We start from the raw sequence: 8,771 nt of genomic DNA, 5'->3' as shown, positions 1-8,771 counted from the left end.
ATATATGGAAACCAGTTCTTCTGGGTTTTTAGAAAGCTTTGTTAGGAGTTAATCAAGAAATTGGTTGACACAGCTCCCTAGGGCCGGGTAAAGCATCAGACAGAGGGCGGAAGTGACAAAGCTAACAGGGGGCCATGCTAACGGCCTGCAGGTGGACGGCGTGATTACCACAGAGCATGTTGAATATGCCGTTGCTTCTCACACAGCGGAGTGTGTAGAGATTCACGTTTGTCCAGTTCTCACCATTGAAAGTCTCATCAGGAAGAACTGTTTTTAACGAAACTGAACGTGTCGGACAAAAAAGAAACGACATCAAGGAAACCAGCATTTCACAAGACGTTGTTTGGTTTCTGATTGACAGTTACAAACTAATTATTGCTGTATCAGGTGCTGGATTTCTATAAAATTACGAACATTAATTGAGCCCTTGCTAGGTATCCTCGAGCCTCTGGCCTAGTAAGGGAGGGTCTAAAAAGTACTAATTCAGGTAGGACAATGGCGAGAGACCTGCAGGAAGAGGCGGAACGGTGCGGCTCCCCTTCGGGCCATTGTCCCTAAAGCAGGGTTTTGCTGACAATCTCTTCAGTTGCCACAACCATATAAAGAATTTCCTGAGTCTTCATCAGTGAAACCACAGATATATTGATAACCATAGTCATATATGATGGCCAAGTGAGCCATGTATTCATAGCAAGAAATTATAGCAAGATACCAAGAAAAACTAAACTTTTTTCAAGACTTGAAGCAGCCTTATCATTGTTTTAAGCTATTAGATTTTTTTAACAGATGGAACATCACTGGTTTTGTTTTTGTGCGTTTTCTTGTACTTAGAAACGTACCCCTCCCATCGACAAAAGATAGTCCCTTTGGAACTTTTTTTAAGAGCCTAGAAAGTCTTATGGAACCAGCGCATTAAAATCTTTCCCACAAAAGGAAACACCTTAAGACTTGACAAAACAAGCTCTTTGAAGAAAAGTGGCCTTGAAGGGAGTGCTTGGAGCGGGAGGAGAGGGGACAGGACAGGGAAGGCACGAGCGCATCCTGTCCCTATAGATCGCTCATCATGTCCCTAGACATCAGAGCCGAGGTCACCTCACAGGCCGTTTACTCCAGTTTCCTCATTCCCACAGAAACACCAAGGACCTTCCCCAGAGCTGGAAGGCTAGGATGGAGCCCAGGACTCTTGCTTGTTTTCCCTTTGCTGTTATTTCGTTTTGTTTTTAAACTTTTTCCTTGATTTCCCCACTTTTTACTTTGAAAAAATTTAAACCTATGAAAAAGTTGGAAGAAGAGCACAGCGAGTATCCATACGCCTCCATTTTAGACTAGTCAGTGGTTAATATTTTCTCTCATTTGCTTTATGTTTCTCTCTGAACATATACCCTCGACCCCCACCCCGAACTGTTTAAAGGAAAATCATAAACGCCTGAATGCTTCACCTCTGAATACTTCGTTACGCTTCCCCCATGAGTAAGGATGTTCTCCACACAACCTCGGTAACATCATTACATCTCAGAAGATTATCAATAATTTCATAACATCTTCTAATATCTCATCCAAATTCACGTTTCCCCAACTACCCCAAAAGCATCTTTTCTAGTTGTTTGTCCTCCTGCAATTCCGTATCCAGCCCAAAGTCAACATTATTTTTAGTTGTAATATCTTGTTAACCTCTTTTAATCTGGAACAGCCATCACCCCTACTGTTACCATTTTTGCTGTTCATAACGGTCACTCTCTTGAGAGTCCAGTTGTTTGTAGAGTGTCCTTCATTCCGATTTGCCTGGCTGTTTTCTCATGGTGCCATTTACCTTGTCACAGTATCCCTAGTGTGCTGCCAAACTCCTAGCGGCTCCCCCGTCCCCCACACACACACCGGGTACACCGAAGACTGTATAATTTTCCTGCCACCCCTGCCAACATATGTAAGATTTTGAGTGACCAGCGGCCACTCAGCCTCTGCAGGGTAGAGGGTGGGAAGGAGGTAAGATGGCACCTACTTACATTCTGAGAACTTTTTGTTATAATTGAATATTTTGGGGTATAAGTAGTGGGTGCACATAGTACAAACCGTACCAGGTACAAAGAGTGAGGCGTAAGCTTCTGCTTCCCTCCCCCGCCACCCCCACTCCCCTTACCCGTGGCCACTACAGTTAGTGCATTTTCTCTGTACCCGCTCAGAGATATTCGATGCGGGCACTTCAGGTGGCAGTGTCCCATCATCCTACTCCGGTCTGTGTGACCATATTCACCTCATTTACTCTCTCTGTAATTTCGTTTTCTCACTCACGAAAGAAGTGTGAGGATTAGGAATCACTAACGAACGTACGGAGTTCACTCAGCAACTCGAGAGCGACGAGTGAGCAGATGGCAGGCAGTCTGAGGAGCTCCTGGCAAAAACCTGATGCTCCGCCTCCCACAGCGGCACCGCGTGTGGTGTCTTCAGGACCTCAGCGGTGCGCCCGGGGACCCCTCAGTCCCCAGTTCCAGTCAGCTCTCGGTGTCATCTTCCTGCAGCCGTCCCTCCAGTCTAAAGGTGTCCGTCCAGCTCTGGAACCTTCAGAAGCCACTGTCTTCACCCGCTGATCCGGACTCTTCCACGACACCTCTGTCTTGGCATCCGCTTTGTGTTTCCTTCAGCTGGGCCTCAGCTCCCGAGCGCTGGGTCATCACAGTCCAAAAGGCAATCGACCTCCACTTTTTGCTCCACCTGGGCCTGACCGGGCCAAACCGCAGGGCCCCTGAGGCACAGGTGACTGGGAAGGAAAGGTGACTCCCCAGCAGGGTGCGTTTCAAAGCCTCGTAACTGTTCTACCAACTGAATTCAGTTCTCAGGAAAGGCATTTGCTGTGGGTCACTTAAGACAAGTTGCTAATAATCAGCGTAAACTCCTCCGATGTTGTAATCAGCAGAATTTGTCACATCCACATGGCCCTCGGTCGCTGCGGTGAGTGGGGAATGGTAGCAGTTTGTGGACCGTTTTAGTCGGAAAGCATTTTTTCTTTCTCTTTATCTTCGTTCCGGTTCGGTCCCTGTGATTTCTCCAAGCCCTCAGGAGTGTGTCGCTGTAATGTTAAGGTGCCTCCTTTTTAAAAGCTCTTCAGGCCTTAATTTTCGTCTTCCAGGTCAATAACGGCAAGAGTTAGCTGGCTCCTTCTCTGCCGAGCACTCAGACAGTGACACCAGAAAACAGACAAGTTTATTTAGTTCTTGGGAAGCTGGACTTTGAAAACAAAAAAGTACTAAAATTTATTCTTTCTGTGGAGAAAGGGGGCGAAGAAGAGCGGGCAGCGCCTCCATCCCTCCGCACCCCGTCCCCGTCCATGAAACAGTTCCGCTGACGCTGATGTCGCGTGACGTTTCACGGTCTGGGCTTTTGTATTTCACATGGAGAAAGAGTTCCACTGCTTAGAAAACATTTTTAGAGAGGTAGAAAATTACTGTTCTCGGGCTAGTGCTGCACCGTTATGTCTCGCAGAGTCTGAGGGCTTGCTTTCGGAAAAGGATTTATTGGTCCTCAGTCAGGTTTGCACGCTTCACTCCCTGGACAGGACAGGACAGGCACAGGGGTCCCTATGACAGCGGCGTGAAGCAGGCTCTCCTTCCGTTTCTTGGTGGCTCCACGGCATTGTCATGGAACGCTGGGGGCGGGAATGACCTCGGAAGCTGTGTTCGCCACCCTCTCTGTTTCACAGATGAGAAAGTCAAGATCCAGCGAGGTTAAGGGCTTCGCCCAAGGTCACACAGCTCGACTGTGAGAAGCCAGGACTTCTGACTCCACTTCAGGGCCCTTTCTTAGTCGATGTTTTTATCCGTCTTTCTCGCAGCCATTTTATTCCTGCCCGGTCGGTCTTTTTACAAAACTGTAAATCCGTACCATTTACATAAAGTGCTCTGTCTCCTCCTGCCCTTAGCGCTTCATCATCCCAAGGAGGCATAATAGACATACTTTTCTCAAAGATATCTTGGTCGGGAAGGTGGGGTTAACTCCCAGAAGGATCTGGAAAGATATGGCTCACAAACCAGCACCTGCTGGGAAAACGTCTTCTGTCAAAAACTTAGTTCAGGATCTTTTCTCGACGCTTCGGGAATGTCTCACACATCTGGAAGTGGAAACCAGTCGTCTTCTATCAGGCTCAGGCTTTGAATCAGTTCGTGTTTATATGACACGGAGACAGGACCAAGGAAGGGCGTCAGGCTCCTCCGAGTGCGAAGTTAAACAGGAGTTCAGAATTGACTCCATTGTGGATGTGGTCATGTTGGCCAAGCCGGCCACTCACAGAGCTGGAGTAGGGACTGGGCGGGGAGGTGGGGAATGGTTATTTCTCTGTAATGGAAACTCTGATTTAGAATCGGAGGAGCAGGTTTGCTTGAACCTCTGACACACCAGGTCTCTGCCCTTCGGAAAGTCTGCTAATCTCTCTGAACAGCAATATCTTCATCGAGGTTAATAAGACCCACCCCAGAGGTTGTGGAGAGAAGCAAAATGAGATGAGACATATAGAAGCACTTGGTAAACTTTTTATAAAGAACTGTACAAATGTTGACATTATACTCATTAAATGTCTGGCCCTATCCTTTCATCGACCCTGTGAGGGTCGATGGTAAAACACGAAGGTTATCTCTACTTGTCAGAGAGGTCAAAGTGATTCACAAAACATATAATGTTAGCGGTCATCTAAACCAGCGTTATTTACGAGGTCGAAACAGGATTCGGAGAGTAAGTGACTTGTCCCAGGTCAAAACACCAGAGCTAAGCCTAGAATCTGTGATCTGCAAAACAGTCTTCTGTTTACACTGAGTTCAATGACATGGAGAAAGGTTAGCCAGCTGATACCGTAGGTTATCGGCTAACTAACTAACACCTCAGCAGGGTTCTGTCGGCTCTTCTGTGGTTTTAAATCACGTGTTTATCTTTGAGTCTTTCGCTGCCTACGGGCAGCAGTGCCCTCTTAGAATGGTGTATTTGGGTTTCCAGAAGGTTAGAATTTCACACATTGTCATCCTTCAGAAATAGCCTTAGATGAGAGTCATATCTACTTATAATGTAGATGAATAATAGGGCACAGCCTTTGCCAAAGTTAGCAAATGATCATCCTTCCCAATAGAAACTTAACCACAAATATTATTCATAAAAAATGCTGATGGCTCTTGGTTCCAAGCAGAGCTTTCTTTGCAGTCAAAGTATTATAAATCATCCCTCTTATCTGATGATAAATCTTTGTGTCTTGGACTGAAACTCAGCATTTGTTTTCATTTGTATTACCTTTCTCTAAATGAATGAGATTTTCAAAAGAAAATGTAGCGAAAGGGCATTTGAGCAAGTTTCTAAAGTGAAGAAGTATTACTGTTGGTCTCTCTAATTGAGGATGTTCTTGACCACTATGGTTTATTATTTAGTTGAACGCTAAGTGTAAGATTCCACAAGGATTTCGGGGATGCTCTGAAAGCGATCATAAAAATTTCGAACTACTCAGAAAAAGGTGTATTCTAAATATTACGTGCCTTGATAAAGACGGTGAGGTTCCTGTTTAATGACTCCTGTGATCCGTCTGGGGAAGCATGCTTTAGACCCTGTCAAGTCTGATTTGACAGTGGTCACGGCAGGAACTAGAGTGTGCGAACGGCAGAACCAGGAGTTAGAGAGTGGAAATGAATGCGTTTATATACTTTTTTCTTTAACCCAGACGGTTTTGCGGATTAGCACATCACTGTCTGTAAAACGCGTTGGGGTCCTTGGGTAGCAGACCCTAGGTAATTATAACGTAAGAAGTTTGTTTTTAACAGACACTTAACATGATCTATAGAAATGCCAGCGGATGGTCCACATTTGGGTGTACTTCGGATTCCTCTCAAGCATTTTATTTACTTTGAGCATAGAGTAATCCCCAAGCCCATCTGAAAGATGAGAACCAGAGCCCGCAAACTGTTTTTTTATAAGCCCCATCCTGTCCCTTAGGTGTATCTTCTCAGCCTTTGCAATACTAACGAGGCACAAAGGCAGATCCTTCTGCAAATAGCACTTTCCTTACACAAATAAAGAAAGGAAGGGGGAAAAGGAAGAAGGGAGAGAGGAAGAAAAGGAGGTCTGCAACACTTTATCTCATTTGCCCGAAGAAGTACAGTATGTAGGTAGATGATAGATAGATAGATAGATAGATAGATAGATAGATAGATAGATAGATGATAGATAGATAGATAGATAGATAGATAGATAGATAGATGATAGATAGATAGATAGATAATAGATAATCAGTCAAATAATAGATAGTTAATAAAATGTTTCTGAAGTATTTAATTAGCCAGTATCTGTTTTTGATAAAAAAACATCCAACAACTCATTTGGCTGCTACTCGTTTAATCGTTAGCTAGCGACTTTTTCCTTGGGGTGACTAGTCATGGCAACCCTGCAAGCAAACCACACACGGTCAGAGATTTATTTATGCAGCCTCGTCCACGGTCATCTGATACGTAGGAACTTTAACCTTCAGTCCAAAGGGAGGAGAAGGTCCAGCGTATTCACGGCCCTCTTACCTCAGCCGGATACGAGACACCTCCGGTTGCAGAACCCCGACTTATCCCCGCGTGCGGGACCCTGTTTGGCAGATGACTTCACCAGCCTGTCATGGAAGCAGCCTGCCCGGCCCCTCCCAGGACAACTTTAATCTTGGCTTACGACAGTTTCTGCAGTGACCGTTGGTAGACCGGACGTGGCGGGCCTGGAGCAGGCTTCCCAGGTGGTGGCGCGGGCTCGCTCCACATCGATGGAGACACCAAAGCCAGGACTCTCCTCTCGTTGTCCCTTGTCCCCAGCCATCCGCTGCTCGGTTTCAAATGCTGTTGGTTACCATCTCGCTACGCTGCTAGCAAACTATACTGAGAGGTTTTTTTTTCATATATGGAATTGGTTACATCCTTAGAAAGCATTTATTGCCAAGCTTTTTTAATGTATTGGTAAATTTCCCTCGCAATTATTTTGTATCATCTCTGGTATTAAAAAAAAAAATTCTGAAAACCAGGCATAAAATAACCTCCAGCCTCCCGCCCGAGGCGCCGCTCAGCCCACCTCTGACCATGCCCCTCCCGTGAGGTGGGCAGTCTGGAGGGCCAGTGGGGCACGCTCACTTAGAGCCCATTTCCAGATCATGCTCCCGGTCCCTTGGGACCCCCAGCTGTGCTGCTCAGGTGACCCCAGGCCTGCTTCCAGCACCTTCTCCCTCTCCCCTTAGGTCTGCCTTCCCCAGGCAGACTGGCCAGCGGCGTGAGCGCCCAGTCTGAGCGGTGGCCGGGGGGCAGCTGGGTGGAGGGTATGAGGACACGTGCATGTGAGGTGCCTCATGGAGTGGGACAGAGCCCACTGTAGAGAGACGTGGGGAAGGGCTGCAAGCCCGGGGCCCGTACTGCCCACACGGCCATGTCCCTACAGAGAACGTCGGGCACTCCGAGCGTCTGAAACTCGACGTTGGCTCTCTGGCTCATCACGATGTACATTCATCAAAGTAGGAGGACAGAACATGACTTATTTAACCATTCGTAGCCTGATTTACAGCTTTTAAATGTTTAGACCTTATATATGGGCCTTCGCTGGTGCGCTTGTCCCTTCCAGTTACGCACGTGTCTCTGTCCATTCTCTCTGCCTTCTGTAGTCTCAGGAAAAGGAGCCTCCTCCCTCCTCTGGCAGACAAGCCCCTCGGACGCTGACCGGGGTCTCCTTCCCCCCAGCTTCCTCTCCACCGCCTGTAACTACGGACACCTCTCCCCCAACGGCCCGCTGCAGGCTCTTCCGGTTCTCTCTTCTGTGTCACAAACCCGTAACTGAAATTGTCCCCCCAAGACCGCCACCAGTCCTGATGCCCGGAGGTCATCGGTCACCATTCCCCTTGATGGCCGTCGTTAGTGTAACTCAGCCCAGTTGCACAACCACATCCTGAAACCCGGCACACTGGTTTGAGGGCCGTCCGGGGTGCTCCTCCTCCCTTCCCAGGAGGGTGCCCGTCAAGGTTCGGTGCCAAATGCCCTGGGCCTCAGATCTCTCTGCTTCCCTTCTGCTACCAGCCAGAAAAGTAAACTAATAATAACAACTCTCTCCTTCTAAAGGGCTCGTGTGATTGGATTAGGCCTAACCTGGGTCATCTCCCTTTCCGTTAACTCAAAGTCGGCTCATTCGTAACCTTAATTACATCTGCAAAATTCCTTTGTCATAGGAATATAGCATAGTCATGAGTGCTCTCCCACCATGTTCACAGGGCCTGCCCGCGCTCAGGGTAGAGGGTGACACAGGGTCTCAACCAGGGGGGCAGGGGTCTTAGGGGCCACCGTAGAATTTTGCCTACCGCACATGTGTGAGTGAGTGTGTGTGTGTGTGTGAGTGTGAGTGAGTGTGTGTGTTTGTGTGTGCATCTGTGCATGTATGTCTGTGTATGTCTGTGTGTGTGTGTGTGTGTGTGTGTGTGTGTGTGTTTGTGAAGGAAATTCACAGCAACCTCTAGGGAGAAAGATTACAGACTGTACAATCGCAGACTGCAATCCCTGTTGAAGAACTATTTGCCACGGGGTCTGTTTTAAAAATTGTGGTGATACATAATTTTTCTTACGTGCTTTATGGTTTATATCTCACATGATTTATAAGCACAAGTACTGCATCCTGTTTGAGTTGTAGACTTGTTTTTTGTTTGTGCATACTCTACTGTCCCTAAGAACCCTGATGTAGTTAAAGCATTTTACAAGAAGCTAACAATACTCTGTTGGTAAGAATTATAACACTCTTGTTCT

At 47.0% G+C, this 8,771-nt stretch overlaps 1 protein-coding gene across 1 annotated transcript in view; it reads left to right on the top strand.

Moving 5' to 3' along the window:
- Nucleotides 1–8,771, top strand: part of VWA8 (von Willebrand factor A domain containing 8) — a 258,042-nt gene that overhangs the window by 244,403 nt on the left and 4,868 nt on the right. The gene's annotated exons all lie outside the window — the stretch shown is intronic.

Source organism: Pteropus alecto, unplaced genomic scaffold (genome assembly GCF_000325575.1).
Source record: "Pteropus alecto unplaced genomic scaffold, ASM32557v1 scaffold35, whole genome shotgun sequence".
NCBI classification, from domain to species: Eukaryota; Metazoa; Chordata; class Mammalia; order Chiroptera; family Pteropodidae; genus Pteropus; species Pteropus alecto.
The sequence above is the reverse complement of the archived record's forward strand: the minus strand, read 5'-3'. Positions and strand labels throughout refer to the sequence as shown.